General features: G+C 34.2%; 1 protein-coding gene across 4 annotated transcripts in view; it reads right to left on the bottom strand.

Annotated features, from left to right (window-relative positions):
* The window catches only part of TENM4 (teneurin transmembrane protein 4), a 1,547,070-nt gene that overhangs the window by 1,194,424 nt on the left and 330,749 nt on the right, over positions 1-21,897 (bottom strand). For all 4 annotated transcript variants that reach the window (XM_085592903.1, XM_085592878.1, XM_085592882.1 and 1 more), the window contains exon 3: positions 15,359-15,446. The gene's annotated coding sequence lies outside the window, so the exon portion shown is untranslated. The remainder of the gene's footprint in view (positions 1-15,358; positions 15,447-21,897) is intronic.

Genomic DNA, 21,897 nt, shown 5'->3' on the forward strand with positions numbered 1-21,897 from the left:
CAGTTTACTTAATGATGAAAAAAAAAAGTATTGGTAAATCTAACAGTAGGAAAGTATAGTTAAACAGATGCATATGAGAGAGGGTACACATTTTTTGGCAAGAAAATAGCACCTGGGACTCCCTGTTTAAAAATGTCAATGCCTATAAATCTTTCAAGAAGATACAATCTACCTTAAATAAAGGTACAGGCTTACTTCGGAGGAGCTTTAGTAGGACATTTAGGTTATTAATGAATTAACCAGATCGGATATTTGTAAGAATTTTTCCCACCCTGAATTTTATTAGTCCATATGAACAGAATAGATTGATATCCTGAGCGCTCCCAAATTCAGCATGATAGGGGAAAGATCTCATAAGTTTTTCTGATGAAGTTACTTGTTGTAGGGCAGATCTCAACCTCTGAACTACTAATCCTGTGTTTTCTAAGATTTAATAAAAGACATGCTTCATGTCAGTGTTTCCATGGATAATGGACAAGGCTGAAACATCTAGGTCAGTTGCATAGGTCTGAACTGTAAATACATGCAAATATGTTAAATCAAGCAACTCTTTCCTGCAGACCCTCTGTAACAGCAAGAAAAATGGGGTGAAGACAAAAATCAGGACAAAGCTTTCAGAAAGAAATTATCAGCAGCATAAAAATATGACAGCTTTTAGCATTTGTGATATCTGTTCTCTAACTTTTCCGCATGGAGAGACTATCCCAGCCATATTTTAGTGTCTTCCAAATCTGTTGCTGAATGATCATTTGCAGCATCAAGATGATGACCTCAAAGTTTTGCTTACTCATTATTTTCAAGGTCATGTCATTGACTTTTGGTACTGAAAACTGTTTTAAATGAGTTTCTAGCAGTTTTGAGAGCATAATTTTATAATATGAAGTAGAATCTTCACAGCCTTGATCATTACAACAGTTCATAAATGGAGTTTAAAGCTTGAAATTACAGCATTTCAAAATGCACAAGGAATCATTACTCTCAGGGACTAGTCATACCTCTCCAGGAGGTGTTTATTTGCATGAGACTTTTTTTGTTTCATGAATGATAGAACTGTGAGTTTCTCTCTCATTCTTTCAGTCTCTCAAGAAGGTGGTATTTACACACACTAATTGGCAAAGTCACAGAGGTAAAATTATGTCAGCTAATATTCTCACATGGTCTTATTTCTGGCCTTTCTGTTCTGACAAGTTACCATCCTTACAGATAATGAAAGAATTTTTTTCAAGTAGTATATAAAGCTGAATTCAATGTTTATGTGTCACACATATTGAACAAGTCTGTCTTTATCTTTGTGAACTAGAAAAGTTATATAAAGTTATACAGATGCAAAATATAGTATCCTTCTAAGGTTACCCATAGAATCTATATGGTCCCCATGTGGATCAGGTAAAAAAATACCTTTTATGCAAGGATACAAAAAAATATAACAAACCAAAATCCCTATGTATGACTCCAGAGAGAGTACTCAAAATGTTCAGATACCAACATTATACTACATTTATTTAATGGACAGTGATAAACCTTATCCCTGCATTTCTATCAATATTCAGAATAAATGAAACCCTGGAGAAAGGAAAAGGTGTTTCTAACATTAATAATTTTCTATTAAAATTGTCTTTTCTTACATTTGTGTGTAAAAAAATAAATAAGTCAGAAGATATGAAATATAAATCTAGACAAATTTACTCTCTCTTCATGAAGCTTGATAATTTACTGGACAAGCTTGGCAACCCCATTGCAGATAACAAAATTATTAAATATACATAGAATGCCATAGTATGCATGAAACCATAGATATTTTCATTCAGTCATAGAAAAATGATTTTAAAAGAGAAGAATCACCAATTTTGGAGAAATATATATAACATTATAGGTTATAATATATGGATGTATATGTATATATACATATAACATAAGAAATTATAATAAATAATATTATTATATATAGGTGAGGTTTTAGCTCATCATCAGATTTTGGATTTAGATTTAAAGTAAGAGGAAGAACAGTGGAGTAGAAATGTACCTGCATGTGTGTTGTAATTTTAAATGTTTCTGTTTGTTTCTGTGTGGGCCTTGTTTTTCTAGTACCTTTATTCATGAATTTATTCTTTTTATTCCTATCAACTTACGCATTAAGTTATTCTTGTAGTGTTTCATCTCTGAAATGTCAAAATCACATTGAAAACAATAAATTCATCCACAAGCTTCTACCAATTATTTTATTTTGCTACAAAGATATGACAGGAAACAAAGTGTATTAGTAATTAAAATAGGTAAAGTTTTCATTAAGTTTGAGAAGTTTACCATGAAGTAATCAAATGTTCACTAGAAAAAAAAACAAAACCAAACGAACACACAACTTGTTTCTTTGTACCTAAGGTATATAAATACCACAGTATAACAACAACTGTTAAGAATATGTAATAATTTTCAGTCTTTTGGGACACCTTCTGTGCTGTATCTCCTGGTACACTCTGGTAGGATGGAGATGAAAGGGAGTCATAGAATCAAGATGCAATCTAGGTTGAAAGAGACTTTTCAAGTTACTTTGTCCCATATCCCCACTGTACTGAAAATCCCCATACTGGATGTACTTTGCAAGACATCCTCTCACAAGTCTGAATAGTGGAACATGGACATTTCCCCTGCTGCACTTGCTCTTATTAATGCAGCCCATGCTTCTGTTGGCCTTCCCTGCTGTGGCAGGCTGGTGCATTCCCCAACACAGTTGCCTGTCTCTCTCTACAAAGATCTCTTTTCCCCAGTCAGCTCCTAACTTCTACATGTGTATGGCAGATGTGTGACTCTGCATTTGCTTTTGCTGAATTTCCAGAGGTTTCTGCCTACCTGTAGAGGCTCCATTGGATGATAGACCTCCAGAACACTGCCTGGTGCAGGCTTTTGCATGGTTTAGGTTATTAAAAAAGACAGGAGTAAACTGACATGTGGAACCTTTGTGGCCACAAGAGCACACCTACTGAAGAGAACCACAGTCCATACCCAGAGCACTTGAGGCTTGTTCAAAATCTATAGCATTAAAAGGGTATGGAGTCACCTAGAAAACAGTGTAGCACACTGTTAAGTGTAGTTATAGAAAAAAATGTTAGGATGAAAGGATAGAAAGAGATGAGTGAAGAGATATGCCTCACATTAAGGATGTCCGAGTACATTGCTTCTTGGGATGGTCAACACTTCTTGGTTTGTTGTTTTAAAAAAATACCAACTCACAAGTGATGCTTTAAGAAATGGAGTACAGATGACTCTGCAATGACAATAATGCCAAGAACCACAGAAAATCACAAGGAAAAAAATTCTTGAAGAAGGAAAGAATCCCAAAAGCCACACTAAACCTGATGCCATAAACCACAGGCAACATCCATAAACCACAGGCAACATCCATAAAAGTAGATTGCTGAAAACAGAGAAGACTTTCAGTATATGATTCAGAGCAATACTGAAAAGCCCTGGTAGCATGGCAGTATGGTTTTAGAGGACAGAATTTTGTGACCCATGCTGAAAGTACTCCACTGGATTGAAGAAGTCAGCAGTGAGGGAGCTCAGAACATTTTTTAGACTTTTCCTAATGTTAGAGAGAGCAGGAAAAGTCTACAGATAATGACTGGAAAGTTACCCTCTATGGGGCAAGTCAAGGGATACTACACTCCTAACATGAATGTCTTTTTCAAATTAGTCCTGGGATCATATACCCACTAGAAGGTTCCCCTGTTCATTGCAGGGAAGTAGATGAACTTAAGGTCCCCTCAATTCCAAACCATTCTGTCATTTTATGGAACACTGATATCCCCTTTTCAGAGTTATTCAGGTATTCCCACTAATGGCCTCCTATGTGGGTTCATGCCCTAAAGGTGAAATACACTTTCTTTATAACTGTTTTAAAAGAACTGAATTATAAAACTGACTCCATGTAGCAGTCACAGATGCATGTACGGTTTCAACCAATGTAAAAGATACAAGACCTAGCATCTCCGTGCTTCTCCTGAAATCCTGTTATGAAAATTAAATTTCTGTGTTTTTAATAGCAATTTCTTCTTTATTTAAAAGTAGGGAGCAAAGGGATTTCTAAGATTAGGCATTCAAGGTTTTAAATAGTGTTTAGATATTATTATTTTTTAGCCTAGGTACCATTTGCGAAATTAAATTTTTAATAACCTTTCAGATATTTAGCCTTAGGGAAATAATTTCCTTAACAGTAGTTCAAAGGTTTAATGTCACAGTAAAGGCTTTGAAATATGATGTGATTGCTTTCATTCTAGAAAGTTAGCTTGAAAAAAAAAAAAAAAAAAAGTAAAAATGTTAATAAGGAAAAGTTATGCAGCCCAGCTCCAAAACAAGACAGGAGGACAGGGAAACAAACTCTGCTATCAAAATGTTTTTATAAGATTTCATCCTGTGTTTTCTAAACACACTATCAAGTCCCCAAATTTTCATAATCAGGCTTCCAAAATTTATATTTTGAAAATGTGAGAGGGGCCAGTAACTCTGACCATCATTTCCAAGTGAAAGCTAGACAAATGTTTGACTGTAGGAACAGTCAAAGGGACTGTAGAGACAGTCCCTTGTCTCCATCCCATGACTGGTGTCTAGCCCAGATGTATTGTAGTAGAAATGGAATATGGAAATAAATTGATTGATGAGATACAGAAGGACTTTTAAAAGGTTATATCCCATCCACAGACTTTGTCTGAACCTAAGCCTCTGCCTAATACAAGTTTCTTTGGAGATTTCTTATTTCATCAAATTTCAGCAATGATCAGTCTGGGTTTCAAATGCTGCCTTTATTTCTCAGGATAAGGTAATTGGCATTTATGAAAGTAGGGGACTTTCTTCTGAGGTCAGAGGGAGCAGAAACCCTTTTCCATAAAGTTGCTGAACCACTCAGATTGAAAATATCTGCGGAAGTATTCATTCTTTGTCAATTATTGATGTCCTTTATTTTCCCCAAAAGGCAAAAATAGTCCCACTATTTAAACTTTGCTTATATTGTAGATAAATGAAAACAGACTCTTAAAAGATTTATCTGGCAATACCTTTAACAACTTTCAGCTGACCTATAAACATTTAAACAGTCCATTCCAGGGCTAATCTGGCACAAAATAGATTTCATCTATCATGATCCTGCTTGTATTATTGTGAATAGGTTGGATGATAGTATACTATCAAAAATTATAACAATGATAAAAAGTGATAAAAGCAAAAAAACCCCATCTACCTCTTTCAGAGTTGAGTGCTGAAATATTAAATTTATGCTCATCAAAAAAACAGAAATAACATCCAAAAAACAGAAATAACATTATCTTTCATATTTTTCTATATAGACAATTGCATAGTTTTTGTAATAATTCTGTCCAAAATTTTGATACAATGTAGATTCCACAGTATTCATAGCAGTGGTGGCGGGCATACTCCAAAAGCCAATATATTGCTATTTACTTTCAAGGTTTATGGACAATCTCTTTTCTGCTATTCTCTTCCTAAATTGCAAATGTCTGACTCCAATATGGATTATCTGCAAATCTGTTTTTACAGAGCAGCAGGAATGGATGAAAAACAAGTGTAAATTTTGGAGAGACTGTCACTTGTCTTCTTCACTTGAACTCTTAGGAAAAACTATATAAACAGTGCTAAATAAATTAAATATTTCAATGCTTATTTAGAGCTAAAACCAGTAGAAAAATATACAGTTAAATACGGAAAGAAGAGTCCAAGGAAAAAGAAAACAGACTGGTCTGTTGGAGTCATACTGTTCCCCCAAAAGCATTGCATAACCAAAGACTAAAAAGGATATTAAAAATACATTAACAGCAAGCCAGTAGATTGTGTAATATTAAAGAGATTATTATATTGTGCTATTTACTGTTTAAAGTTTTGTAAGCTAAATAGAATTTTATTTCAGTAGAGTTGGGCAACTCCATCATCAAACCCAAGGTATAAATAATAATAATTTGGGCTATGGGCCAAATGGCAAATAAACAGGCTGAATTTACAAACAAACCAATACAATTTTGCTTTTCCTGCATGCTGGGTGAAATACCACCAGAAAGAGTAAAAATATTTGCAATTTTTTTCCATACTTAAATTTCTTGATATTCCTTTACAAAATCTTTTGATGCTTTGTGATTTTGCTTGTTTCTTGGTGGGGTGTTTTTTTCCTACTCCCTGGACATTAAATAAACAAGGAGAGGGAGAAAGGAAGAGTAAGAGAAAGAAAAAAGAAGAGGACAAAACCAAGAGAGGTGGGTGAAGACAAACTAATTTCATATCTTTTGAAATTAGAAGTAGTGCTATGTGTTTAAATTAATAATTTGGAAACTTTCTGTTTATTTTCCATATTATTTTTGTGGAAAATTATTTTCCACAAAACAGCAATTCTTTTCATGATAAGTTTCCTTTTCTTCTTGAAAAAGTAATTAGACATGCTAGAAACAATGCAAGATTTCAAATTCTCTTTCTTTTCAGCATATTCATTCCTATGACAATTTAGAAAAAGAAGAGATAGAGAAGATAAAAGTCAATTAAATATTTGGTTTACTAGCAAAAGAGAAGTGAAAATAGATTTTCAATGCAAAATTTTCTTGATGGAACATTATCAATAAATTTTTTAGCTTTCTATTAGAGAAAGCTTTTTACATCCAGTTTACCCTCCTGGGTCTCTTCCAGATGGAAACAAGTGGGACAATCAATAAATGAAGCTGCTCAGCATGGTTGCCAGATTTTAAATATTAAAATCCAGTCCCAGGGAGGGCAATCATGTGTGCACATATAAGTGTGCATGAATATGTAGGTTCAGTGTCTCAGATGTAACCCGGGCCAACTAGTGCTGTTTAATGCGTGAACATTACCCAGCACACCTGGCATCAAATCTAGTGTGTATTTGTGATGTATCCACAAGTTTGCTAAAGCCTCCTTTGTGGCTGACATCACTTAGCTTCCTGTATAGACATAAATTAACTTTCTGTGATTGTAACTATTTACTGTAGATAAATTGGGGCAGAAGAATTTACATAGGCAAAGCAAGAATGGGATTTGACTGTATAAAACAGGATAGCCAGATCACATTAAGAGTTTTGCCAGCTCTTCCACTCATCTTTCTGCTAGTAAGCTTCCTTTGATATGGTGGCCATAAGGAAATGATTAAAGAGTTTCATATACCAATAGTCCATGAAAAATATCTGTGAGGTTCTATTTTATTTTAAAGGAGAAATTACTTACACAAGATATCTTGTGTAAGTCAATGACACTCATATGAGTTTTGGAGCAGGAAAAAACCCAACAGCTGAAGATGAGCCAAATTATGATCTCAGAGGATTCTATGTCAAGCTTAATGGCTTCTCTGGAATAACCTCAAGTTTTTGTGAGAGTCACATAGATCAGACTATCATATTAGATCTGACATTTTTCAGCAAAAAAAAAAAAATCCAAGAAGAAAAATAAATGTGTTTGTTTTGATCAACCCACCCCCGAACATGAACTATATTTTTATTTTACAAGCCAATCTCAGATCTGCATTCTCTTTTGCAAAGACATAGAGCAGGATGGGTGGGATAATTTGCTTCAGCATCAAATGGCTTGCGTGTAAAAAACAAAATGAGATAGATGCACTTCTTCCTAAAATCCTTTTATTCTGTTTCACATGACTATGTTAAAAAAATGAAGTAAATAAACAGCTAAAGAAGTGTTTATCTGTGATATAATTCTCTGATATTAAACAAATTCAATTATTTTGCCTCCTATATTTTGAGTAAAGCAATAAAAACAAGAATATAAAACAGACACACCTCAACAAGGCTATGCAATGTAGTCACTCAGCAGCCTGCTATTAGTCATTCCAACTACAAGTAATCTACAAGCACAGATTGCAATAATGGTGCTTTTTTCCCAAGCACAGATGTTCATGTTTCCCTGATCATCTTACAAAACATAAGATTGTCTGCAAAGGTCAGGTTAATCTCTTTTTCTAGCATGAATACTGTGATTCTTTGACCATCCAGCACTGAATTTAGACTGTCACCAGTCTGAATATTTAAAGATGAGCATGTGTATTTGCTCCTACACTGCTGCACAATAATGGTTTTCACTGTACCCAGGATCACAGCATGGCCACCATTTCACCTCATTACTTTCCAAGGCATTTGGAGAGATACTCCAAGCTCAGAATGATGCTGCCTAAAACTGTGACCCTCCTCTGAGGTTAGCTGGCAATTTAAACAATGCAATATGAGTGTTGTATATTGAAAAGGCAGATAAAACAGTGGTTAGAAGAAACAAGAAGAGAGCCTTTTGAGGTCTCTTCTTAGATTTCCTTCTGTCTTGGTGGCTGATTGCAAGGAATGTAGATTTGATGGAAAAAAATAATTATGGTTTTGACAGTAAGAGTTTTCAAAATATGTCCCTGCACTTTGGCCCTGTATCACCTAAGGAACTAGATGGATTTCTTTGAATTGTCAGAGCAAAGAGGAATAATGTAGTTTTTCAGTCCAGTAAAAATACAGAATTATAGAAACCTAGAATGCTTTGATTTGTAAGGGACCTTAAAAATCATCTAGCTCTAACCTCTCTGCCCTGGGCAGGGATACCTTGCACTTGAACCTTCCACAGGACCAGGCTGCTCAGGACCCTATCCAGCCTGGCCCTGAACACATCTGTTAGTAAAAATATTATTTCCATTTCCCTCTGTGACATGGTGTCTCCACAGTGTTCTTCACTCTCCCTCATTTCTCACCACCTAAAATTCAGACATTCTGCACTAGAAATCTGTGTCCCTGGAGATTTGTCTTCAGAATCATCATAAAGTATCAACATATTTTTTTCATATTATTTCCCTGGCCCAGTGTAAACTCTGTGAGGTAGAGGGCAAATGTGAATCCACTTCTATGTTTTTTGCACCCCCCGATTGCTCCCCCAATATCTCCTCTGGACTTTTAAGAATGAAGATGATAAGCATGAGATTCCCTCTGTAACATCTTAGATCTAAGAAAAAAATAGGAAATCATGTTAATGCTACATGTTGTCTACTGCTCTGCAGTGCAACACATCTCACTTGATATAAAATAGATTCCAATCCTTATTAATTGAAAAAAAAAAAAAACCCATGCAATTCATTTCCATGTAGGAAGAAATTATTAAAGAAACCACATGACCACAACTTTAACTGAGACATGGAAAATCCACAGAACAAAACTTAAAAAAAAAAAACAACAAAAAAAACCCAAAACAAAACAAACCCCCCCCTCAAAAAAAAAAAAAAAACCCAGAAAAAAAAAAACCAAACAGACAAACAAAAATATCCAGCATAACAGCTTTGGGTTTTTTTTTTCCATAGCAGCAGAGGAGATTATATCTGCTGGAAAAAGATGCAGTTTCAGTTTTGCTTCAGTAGCTGTAGCCTTATCTTTGACAAATTCAAGAAACATAAACCGAGTGGTGACACTGTATGGGGGAAATGCTAGAGCATAAAAAATAGCAGTGACATCAAAATGAATATTGTTCATGACTTGCACCAGAGTATTGACAGTGTAAAAAAATATTACTGTTAGTCTAGTGCCTTACATTTTTCTCCCTTTGGGACATCCTCATCACCAGTCACAACGCAGTGACTTTGTATGAGAATTTTTGAAGAATGGTAGAGTCAAAGGCTGGAGTGCTCAAATGTAATTATAAGTCAGCTACATATGTTTGCATTCACCCAGCTTGCTTCATCAGTGTTCACGTTAATTTAATTCACATTAATTTTATTCACAATACAGTTTCTTTATTCTTTTTTTCCCCTTCTTGAAAAGAGCAGCAGTCTTACTGATAAATGAGTCACTATTACATACTGTCAGATCTCAAAGGACAAAAAATAAGGAGGAAAAAAGTAATGTTGCCACTCTTTAGCACTGGATTAATTCCAGACCTCCCAATTAACACCATTGTCATTTAAATAAATGACAACTTTTACAAATATTTTTTTACTTATAACCTTTTTTGCTCATTTCAATATTCATTTATAAATTATTGCATAAAATGTGATGGTCGCATAAGAGAGTATGTGGGAAAGCATAACATCAACACAAAAATTATTTCAACAATTAAGCTGCAGGAAATTGAACATTAATCTCCTTCACAAATATTGTGTATAATAGCATAGATTTCTCTAGCAACTTGCATCTGCTTTAAAGTATTCGGCTTCATCTGTTGTCTTAGATGTGTCAAACATTCATTGGTGAAACGGCAAGAATCTTTCTAGAAATTAAACACATTGCCAAATCCCATGTCATGACTATAAGTCTTAGCCAGGGCATCTAGTCCTTTTCAAACACACCTCTAATATTGCTCCCCTTTTTGCTTTGACTTCACCTGGCTTCTTTCTTTACTATTCTATCTCCTTATTTTCAACCCTGAATTTTCATTAGAACTGTAACTCCAGTGATTTATTTAGTGGTTAAAGTAATTCAGTCTTACTATATTGAACATAATCACTGAATCAAGGCTCTTGTCCCAAGGGAATAGCTCTTAATACTAGGGCTGCTTGCTCTTCTGGATACTATTGAATGCTCTGACTACAAGGCATCTTATTTACTATAATTTTGTTATTCTGTAGTGAGGATGACAAAGAAACCTGTGCCTTTAGTTTGAAGACAGCTGTGTTATAACTTTGATTGTTACAGATGATATTTGACAATTACAAACAAAATTAAAAGTAAGACTATGTTAGGATAAACCCAGAAATCTAATCAGGAACTGAGCTAAATTTGTCTATTTCTTTCTTAATAGATTAATCCTTAATTTGGCAAATAATTTCATTTTAATTGGTTTTAAAAAAGTTTGACTGCATCAGCATATAGTCCACAAATTATACTAATTAGTTTTCTTTCATTTACAACTAACAAAATCTTTCCCATCCTAGATAAAAGACACTAGTTGGAAGTCCAGACATTGCATTTTGTAATAGGAATTCAATTATTAGTACAGCTAAACCCTCCTTTCTATCCTACAACAAAAAAAACCAAAAAAATCTTAAATCTAAGCTTCTGGTTGTATTTGAACCTCTTTTTTGTCAGTGGTGCATAGGGGATGACTACAGTCCTCAGGAATAAGCTGACAAGTTCGATGTGAATGACTAACAGCAAAAGATTATCAATAGTGATCTTCTGAGAATTCACAGTGCTTGGGATACTACTTCCAGAATAGGTCCTACTCCCAAGAAATCTGTTGGTCACAGCCTTGGAAAGCAGCAGAATACCTCTTAAAATACCACTCATTGTGAAAACACAAATTATCTAGGAAATGTTGGCTTCTACAAAAATTAAGTAGTAAAGTTTTTAATGACACAAATTGTCATGTTTCTTGCATTAGTCTTTCAGGATCCACCTTCTTTTCCAGATCTGTGTACCATGATCATAGTGACAATTAATCTTACCAGTAGATGGGAGTGCAAGCACAACCATGAGCAGATTGCTGCAGAAAGGCAAGGAGCATGGAAGGATGCTACATCTGTTACTACCCAAAAGTTCTCTCCATATTAGGAACAACATGATGCCAAAACAGAGAGTTATTTCTATACTGTCACACCTGAACCTAAAGAGGAGTGCTGGGGTTTGTTCATCATGTAATGTTTAAGATGGACATATGATGTGATAAAAATGCCTTTTCTGACATATTCACAGAGTAATTTTCTACATTTTCTCAATGAAAATTTCACGGTACTGTCTTAGAGCATATTTGGAAAAACATTTCTTCTTCAGATTAGAAATACAGTCATTGCAGATAAAAGTTTGGAAGTACTGAATGATGAAGAGGCAATGGTTTATCAATGGCTTCATAAGGAATGACTGGCTCCTCTCACTGCCAAAATGTCAAGTTATTTGCATTAAAGAAATGAATATATTTCTGCTTGGCATGTCTTTTAGAGAGATATGAACTAATTTGAAAAAATAAACACTTCCTTTGCACATTTTACTTGTTAGTCTTTCAAGTTCATTTCAGGTACTTATCCTGTTGCCCATTTTTCATATTCACAATGCAATGGAGTCAAGTGACTCACTCATGTTTAGTTTTAGGGTGTGTTTTCTTTCACATGTGAAAAGTGAGAGAATTTCTAAATATGTATAAGAGAATTATGATTTCTAAATTCTGTTTTCAGAACTAAGTGGTCCCTAGAACTCAATTAACTTTACATTTTAAAGTAATTTTGCTGAATTTAAATTATATCTTTCAGAAAAAAAACCCTGAAAAATGCAGAATATGTTTTAATATTTATTAAAGAAACCTCCCCACAACCAACAACAGAAAAATAGAAAAAAAATAGGTAATAATTTTCTTCTTTTTTCCTTTTGAAGACATTTCTAATGTAAAATTGACCTTATCTGGAGTGCTTAATATCAAATAGAATCCATGGGGAACTTCCAATCAAATCTACTCAAAGATTGCATGATTTACATGTGCTAAGGCTGGTTTTTTTTCTACCAAATTTATCAGCCTATGTAATTTATGAATAAGCATCAACCTTAATTAATTGATAACATACACAAAATATTTTAGTAAATTAAAAATTAAACTTACAGCACACTAGGTGATATTAGAAGATGTACATTCATGAGCCTAAGATAATGGCCTAAACATCATTAAAATACTGGTACCAATATTTGTCTGACTTAAAATATGAAGAATCATTTTTATACTTTTAGAGGAATGGTTAAAATTAATAATTTAAATAGAAAATTGAAATGCTGTTTAGATCTCTTTGCATCATGTTTATCATATTTATCTAAATCATGTAAGATAGTTGGACTTTTCTATTTCAGCAAACTTTTACATTTTCAGAAAAAAAAACCCAGGTGAATATCAAATTCTTTGCTCTAAGAGAGATAGAGAATATTTGCAAAAATCTTAAAGAAAGTTAGCTGGAAACTGAATGTGTCTTCATTCCTAAATTTATGATACTAGAAACCACTGGAATGCTGGGTCTCCAACCCGCAGTTTTGTATTATTTCTTGTCATGGTCAGATGGTGCTACCAAGAACTTGACTTCACATAGCAAAGAAAGGGTTGAGAATGAACAGTGAACACTTAACCTGAGCTCTGAAGAGTGAGCAAATAAAACTCTTTAAAAGAAGGAGAAAAAATCCACAACAAAATCCAAAATCTCACCAACATATTGAAGGCTTAAATACTCAATTTCCTAGTTGCTAATGTTGCACTTTTGATCAAACACATTATACTGCATGTTTTGTAGGATGTTAGTCACTTTTGATAAGGTTTCCTCTCTGAAGACCAGAGTATAAAGTCTTCAGCCAAAGCAAGGCTTTGCTAAATATCTGCTGCAATTCTGGAAGCAACAGATCCTTGATCCCTCAAGGTCTGCTACTGGCAATGCTTCATTTGCTAGGAGAAATGTATAGGATAAAACTGCAGCACCTTGTACTATGCTGGAATGTGTTTCATGTACAACAGCCTCCTTCCTAAAGATACTGATATGTCAACTCTGAAATTGCAGATATAAGTTTCTAGATTTTGCCACACTCTATAGTCACCATTTGCAATGCCAAAGTCATCATTACAAATCAAACTCTCTGTGTCCGATAATTGTTTGCATGGAAATTAGCATAAAGATAAAACCCCAAGGAAAAAAGGCATGAGAGGAGGATATGATCATACAGGTTTGCTTTAGCTCTGTGAGGCTTAAGAGCCCTGAGTTTAACTGTAGTCAGTGAATAAAGATCAACATCTCCAAAGGTCAATGTTCAAAATTAGGCTCCTGCTCTGAAATGTGCCTCATTTCACATAGGAGTCTCCTTCCACCCCTTAACTTGACCAGGACCCATGGAATATGACCTTACTATGTTTGGGGAATATTATTGAAACAGGTTATTCAGAATTCAGAAGTCAATAAATATACGACTGCAATAACTGTGAAGGCAAAAAAGTTACTGGTATTCTGTAGTAGGGTTACATGACAAGGTTTTGGTACCAGGAGTGTAAAGGAGTGGCTTCTGTTGTCAGACATAGCCAATGCTAGCTGGTAGAGAAGAGACTGACACTGGCCATTATCTTACTCTGAGTTGATTGGAAAGAAATTAATCTGAGGAACTAGAGCGATAAAGTGGCTTTAGACCTGGTGTCTACCCAAGGCAAGCCCACCTCATACACAGAAACACTTAGGGTGACAATATTTCTGCATGCCCCAGACAGTGACTGAAGGCATCAGTAAGTTTGATATACGATAAACCATTCTGCTGGATGCAGTAACACATAGATGTAGCTGTGTGGTACTGTGAGTGATCAGGATCCCAACAAGTCAATGGAAAGGAGAATGGGGACTGTATGGAGCTATAGATCTTACTTTAGGTCATAGGATGTCTTTCACTGTTTTCCTAAATATGGTTGATTTCAGCTTTTCCTCCCTCTGTAGGCTCTTAACCCTTCTTAACAGCAGCTTTACATGCCAACAAACTTGCCCTGTTTTTTCTTTTAGTGCTATGTCCATAATTTTAAGCTTACACCATCTATAGAGCTTAGAGATGTGCAGCAATGCTGTCAGTGAATCAGGGCATATTTGAAAAGGTAAATATTTTTTGCCTACTACATTGTGGAATAAGTTAAAATCTCATTGCAGTCAAATCACATAAAATGTTCCTTTGAACTTTTCGTATAGTATCTCTGAAGTGTCTTGAAATGCAGAACCAGATCAGAGCATGACAATTGTAGATTAAACGTATTTCCTTGGATTTACATTTAATGTTTTTCTTCTGCCCTCTTCAGAAATCAGTTAAGAAGCATTTATCTTACTGTGGAGGATATAAAGGGTATTTTCTATGACAAATAGTGCAGAAGTTTATTAGTGACCCGAACAGCATTTGAGGAGTAGAAACATAATACTCAAGAATTTAAAAGTAGAGTCTTATTCATATCATTAAATCCCTAAGTGTCACTCCTACTGCTGATTTTAGAATGAGAGAGGACAATTAATTCGTTGGTACCTTTCTAAATGTTCTATGCAATGGCAGAAGAGAATTCCTTATAAAATCCTTGAGAGAAGTGAAAGGAGATATGTTGCTATCCATTTCAATAAGAAATATAAAAGAGAAATCGATCCAAGGTAGATCAGAGATGACAACCCAAAAATTGCTAAAAATTATATGGTAAAAATTATAAAACCAGATATTTTTGCTGAATGAAAGTGTTTTTTAAAAAGCTTTAAAAAGTAAAAAAAACGTTTATCTAAAAAAAAAATTTAAACAAATGAGTGTTGATGAATTTTGTATTCTGTGCCTCAGAAGTTAGAATAGTTTTGTAACCCCAGTTTAGGTACAGCTATGCATTTCAGCAAGAAAGGTTTGAAAAGAAAAGAAGACCTTACCTATGTCACCAGTTTCTGGTGCAGCATCAATCACGTCTTCACTTCAGAATCATCAATAGATTAATGTTGTCTGGAGGACTACAGTGTCCTGGAATGACAAGTTATAAATCATATCAAAAAGGAATCTATCATGTTCAGACAATAATAGCATAAAATAGTCCAAACTGGAATCCAGAACACTGTTTACATCTGCCATCTCTACACAGAGGTCTATAAGGCATATATTGCTTTGGTATGTTGCATCTACATAACTAATAAATGGAGAGAAGACTTACATTTTAATATGAGTAAAATATTAATATCAAGTTTAAGCTTGACATTAAATTATTATTATTTCTGCTTACAGGATTGAAAGGAAGAGGAATTAGAATATCCTTAATTATCTAAAATATAGTTGTCCATGTCATGTCATAATTTTGAGGTGGAATATTCTGAATTCTTATTCTCATTTTGATATAAATCAAATTTCTTCTCCTGCACTGTAATCTATGAAGATGATTTCTCACTATTATATCAGTTTATGTACTAAAAAAACCTCTAATTATCCAATTTTATTACTTTAAAAGAAAATAGAATGAGCCTGGAAAGAAAAAACAGAATGAAATAGAGATCTACAATGGTTAAACTGATACTGAGAACTTGTGTTATCCTCTCTTTGATTCACATATGAGACTTCAACATTGGTCATGGACATGTTAAGCTTCCCAACAGTGGGTCGATTATTCTGGGCTGAAATTCAGCAGTTCACTCATCTGTGTGTTATACATTTATGTGCAAATTTAATTCCGGACTAAAGAGATCTCCCATGAGAATTGATATATTTCATCAGAGGACGTTATTTTAGATTTTCTAAAAGAGGAAAATGGTCATAGAATTAACAACTAGCATTAAAAATGACTTTACTGATACCAAACCACTAAACATTTTAATTAAACCTCAAATCACTGTAATTAAGAATTTCTAAGAACTTGGCATTCATGACAAATATAAACAAAGCATTTCTTTTTTGAATATTTAGAACAGTCATGGGGATAGGAATACGCCTGATATTTTAATGAATGACATTATCAAATTATCATTGACATTATCAAATTTCCACTGCTTTCAACATATCATTGTCTACCTACTTTAATGTTCTTGGAATAATTCTACTAACCCAGAATTGCAGAGTAACAGGACATTTTAGGTTGACAAGGACCTCTGGAGATCCTCACGTCCAACTTCAGAGCAGGTGCCACTTTGAAATTCTTTCCAACCCACTTTCTTTTTCAGCACACCACTCTAAAGTTTTCATGAATTGTTCATTTCTGTTGTGCACACTATTTCATCACAGAACACGTACACACTTGCTAATTTGAAGGCATCACAGGATTAAGAGAAAGATGAGATCAGGTACTGAAGCACATATGAGGAATATTAGAGACCAAAGAGCAGAATTGTTTCAAGCTTTATAAACTGAATCATCACTATCTTGGGACTGATGAAACACTACCAAAGTTCAATTAAAATTTCCCAAAATAGACCTCTTTTTCAAAATAAAGTATATTTTCCCCATATTTCCACCATGTGTTTCATGTCATTTATTGGCTTGCTGGCTTCTTATCCATACCTGCCTCTTGGTTTTAACTATATAGAGATCCTATGGCTACCATGTCCCAGTATGTCTTCAGCACATTCAATATAAACCTTCAGTTAGAGAGGGTAAACTTGGGCCTTATGTATTCATGTATTCCTTATTTTACAGGCTAATAAAGCTGGATATATTTAATGAAGTAAAGTTTAGTTTTTCTTTCCTCCATGGTCTCTTACACTTATAGATTATTGGGATAGTCCCAGCTGAGAAAAATTAGTTTTGCAGTGTGTTTTCATAGATTATGAAACAGGCAGTTTCTAAATAGGTGTTGTTTTTGTCATCTAACATATTCAGTCAGCATACTATCAGAAAAAAATAACTTAAAAATGTAAAGTATCAGCTTCCAGAAGAAATATTGGAACGACTCAATCAGCAGATGTAAAGTGAACTTGGGCCACACCAGAGAGTGGAATCTATATGTTCTATTATGTCCCACTGAGTAAAGAAGACATGCACTAAAAAAAAAAAAACTTGAAAAATTGTTTTGTACTATTCTAGAAATTATGACAGCACTCTCTTCTGCAGTGTTCTGACAGTTTGGGAAAAAGATTATTTTCTGTCTTTCCATAATCATTGAAATAACTCTAAGCAAAATGCTGTGCATTGTATCACTGACTTTAGTAATTTGCAGGCACTTACAATGAGTAAAAACAGTGCCACACACAGAGAAGACTGGTATTGAATTATGTAAGAGCAAGCCATATATTTCAGCCTGAATGAGGAAAGTAAGAGCCATGTTGGATATTAAGAAAACATATCAGGTTCAGAGGTCTGCAATTAATCTTGTCAGTGCATGAAGCCAGGCTAACCTGTTTGCAGGAATGCAACATCTCAGTGCCTTTTTCTCTTCTATGAATACACAGCCAACCCTGGACACGTGGGATTTGAATATATTAATGTGACTGGACATAGTCAAGCTCTTGAATATTTTACTGCATTCTTAGAAATATTAAATATTTACACCAATTCTTCTCAAATGTTGTACAGAGAACACGCAAATGGAATGAATTTCTGTAAGCTACCCTATGGTATATGCAGATAATACAGATATTTCTAGACAAGAATTACATTCTGCTGTCAGTTGAAGCAGAGAAATTTGGTCTGCAGTTGATCCAAGTGTCTCTGATTGATAGATACAAAAGTCAATATAGTACCCATAGATACACTTTTAAAACAACATTGTCCTTTTTTATACAACCAGTGAAATATCATAATTGAATACATTTACTTTTAGAACCTGTTAACACTAAGATACATGTAGTGAAATTGACTGAGAATAAATTAAAATAGATCGGTTTCCTTTATTGACCTTAACAAATGTACAAATGCCATAGATGATGGTTATGATGACCCTTATACAAAGAAAAAACTATAACCAAGCATTCTGTAAAGGCCACTTCCATTACAAGGACTCTCTCTATTGATTGCATGGAGCCTTCCTTGAGAAGTACAACAGTAGGTGTTTTTTAAGAAAATTGATTTTAATGATTAAAAAGACCTCAATTTCCCTTTGATGTTTCACACCACAAGTATTCTGTAAATATAAGGGCCTAGTATAAGTCCATTAATGGGAACAAATAGATGCACTCCAACATTCTTTAAAACTTTACATTCTAGTATAAAATGAACTATCACAAAAATATGTATAAATTTTATCAGATTATAAAGTTTCTTTTGAGGCTTTGCCTTCCTTCTATAATCAAACACAATTTTCATATCTTGAAATCATTGCCAGAATTCTAACTTTCAAAATACATCAGGCTAACCTGTGATGATGTTCTGGACATGACTGGAAGGTGGACTTCTTGTTGTTGTGTCATTTTTAAATGTCTCAGCATATATAGAGCTGATTATCTTAAATTCAGCTTCCCATGTGAAAATATCTAAAATGCATTTGAGTTTTAATCCATATATGCATCCATTGAAGCAGTGTAAGCATCTTTGCAGACATTAGAGATCGATGTAAAGTAGAAAAGTAGTTTTATGTTTTTTTTAAATTAATCACGAATATGATAGAATCAGTCCACTAAAATTTCATGCAAAGTTAACATTTGTGACTGATTCTGCTAATAATAATCACTTCTGAGCACCTGATAAGTCATCTGAGGCAAAATCAGTCATTTTACAGAGGTCTCCTATGAGCTCCATCCTTCTGGATTTCCAACCATGTAGAACAGATTTCTATTTAAATTTCTCCTCTGCTTTCCAAAAATCTTTAGTGTGAACAAGTTTAGAAACTTATGTTCTCAGGTGCCATTTTCCCTGCTCCGATAAAGATAATAAATGGAAAAGTGAAAAGATAAAGTAATAATTATAACTCTTCTAAACTTCTAGAGACAGTTATGAAAGAGTGATTTACTGCCTGTTCACATTATTAGAGTGAGTCTCAGATGCAAGAAGTTGATATTTCTTGCATGTACAAATCTTGGATTAATTCCAAAATTTTTGGGAGCAATCAGAAACTTCATCAGCAATGACACATTTCTATATTAAGATTAGAACTGAACCTTGAGGATTCTTCTGCTCACTCCCAATGATTTCAGTGGGAGGCAGTTTCAGGTGTCTTGACATATAGGTCTGGACAGCCAGTCTTGCTCAGTAAAAGAGAAGAAAATCTAAGGAGGTGAGCAAAAACTAATTTTGTTTCATAAATCAAATACTTTCTACTGAGCAAATGGAAATCAGTGCATTTTGGACTGGAAAAGGGGAATGGAAAGAAGATGGGACCATTGAGGAACAGCCCAGATCCTTTATATAAAGAATGGAGGGTGTAGTAAAGATTTATTTCAGCAAATCCATTTGTATTCCAATCACTCCTACCCATAGTGTCACTCTCAAGTTCAAAAAGGAGAACCTGCATTTATAAGTTATCCAAGTATTAAAGTGATGTCAAAGAACTTGGTTTTGTTTGAGCTCTAAGCTTTCCAAATGTTATATCAAAACCTTTCTAAGCCTTGAAACCATTTTTTTATTTTGTGGAAAAGGAAAAAAATGGCCCAATTTCTTACTTCCACAAACATGTTTAATAACTTCTGAGATTTTTAACACAGGAAAAATATACTTAATGACCTAAGACAGCAATTTAAACACACTTTTCTACTTTAGCCTGCTTTGTAATGTTTCTTAGTAATTTAGTTGAAACTTTTTTACTTCATTAATCATTAATATATTTTCCTTACAACTAGGAATTTTTCTGACCCGGTTGATGAGGAAACTAAAAGATGCAGCTGCCTTGCAATGGCAATAAACAGAAGTTATGAAGTGCAGAGTTTACTAGTTGTTTTCAAGTACAAGCATTTCCAAGTGAGATTGCCTGATCACCTCTGGTGATCAAGGAGCTCAAATAGCAAGGATGGGATGAATTTTGATTTAAGGAACTTCAGTTTTTTAACCAATGCATGAAGCAGACCCTTTGCAGAACCAAGAGCAAATACTGAATATGTTTTTGTGTAACAAAAAAAAAAAAAATTGTTAAGCAAAACAATTTAATTTCTGAGAAAGAAAATAGTTCTTTGCCTTGCTTTCACTACAGCACAAGTGTTCTTCAGAGAGGTGGATATGAAAGGCATCATATGTAAACCAAATTTTCAAACAGAATTGCAAAATGGATATAGGCACTATTTTAAAAAGTACTGGTTTTGCAGAGTGAATTTGTCACTCCTCTTTTATGCATTTTTATGCTGAGTAAGCCATAGAAACAAAATCATACAGACAGCTCTTTGGATTCCAAAATTTTCTTTTGTGCTATTAGATTTTTCTAGTAAAAAAGTATCTGGTAAAAAAAGAAAATCTCTGCAGATAACAATCTTCACTGCTTTTGCCCCTTACTTATATGAACGACTGAAAGTTTTAGTCATAGATTTGCTGAGAAAAGAGGATAGAGGAGAATCCAGAGCTAAGAGGATGTGATTCCTTCATCAGCTTCCAAAGTCTTTGTGTAACTATGTTCATTAGGAATATATAATATTTGGTAGACACCTTTGTGACACTTGTGCATTGAGCAAAGTGTTATATCCCAGAAATAATTCTTTAACCAAAATGATGACAGGAAAAATGACACATTAAAAAATAAAATTAAATGCAATGTCATGATGCTCTCTCTTGTCAATTTATCTTCTTATTTCCAGTTTCTCATTTAGTAAAACAGGATATATAATGAAAAAAAAAAATATAATCTCCCTAAGCACCTAAAATAGAGATAAAAATATCTGAATTTCCTCAACAGTGCTTAATTATTATATTTCCTTCTCTTAACAGATTTAGGAGTTTCCAGGCCACTTTAAATAAGGGATATAAAGTAGTGTTTATACTTTAATATTATCATAAGAACCCTTTGAAATCACAGCTCCTTTTTGCCAGGCACTGAGCAAACACCCAGGTGGAGAGACTTCCTCACCCAGAAATCATATATTCCATGTTGAGGAGAAATAAGATCAATAATATATAATAGTATGATTATTGCCATATAGTAACTCAGCTGTGGAATAAGAACTAAAAGCATTTGGATCAGATCAGATCATAGGACATATACCCTGCTAAGACTTGCAGTAAAGGACATGCACTAGAAAACAGTCTAAGCTAGTGCAGCTATACACCAATACTTCTCTACACAGATATCCAGCCTTCTGTGTCCCACTGGTTTCCTGAGACGCAGGTGGTGTCTTTGTGCTTAATATTCCTGGATTAATTCTTTCATTCAATAAATTAGTTCAATTAATTATTTTAAAGACTACGTAACCTTTGGAAATGCAGGTTTCTTGGTACCTGGATGAGCTAGCCAACACTGCTGTAGATAGGAGTGTGACATCATCCTGGGATTTAAGTACCTCAAAGAATGTGGAACAGAGCTGACTGCTGGGATCTTATGATTTCTTCTTTCCTTCAAGTGTCTGAATTCTTCATCACT

This window comes from Lonchura striata, chromosome 1, assembly GCF_050655825.1.
Source record: "Lonchura striata isolate lonStrDom1 chromosome 1, ASM5065582v1, whole genome shotgun sequence".
Lineage (NCBI taxonomy): Eukaryota > Metazoa > Chordata > Aves > Passeriformes > Estrildidae > Lonchura > Lonchura striata.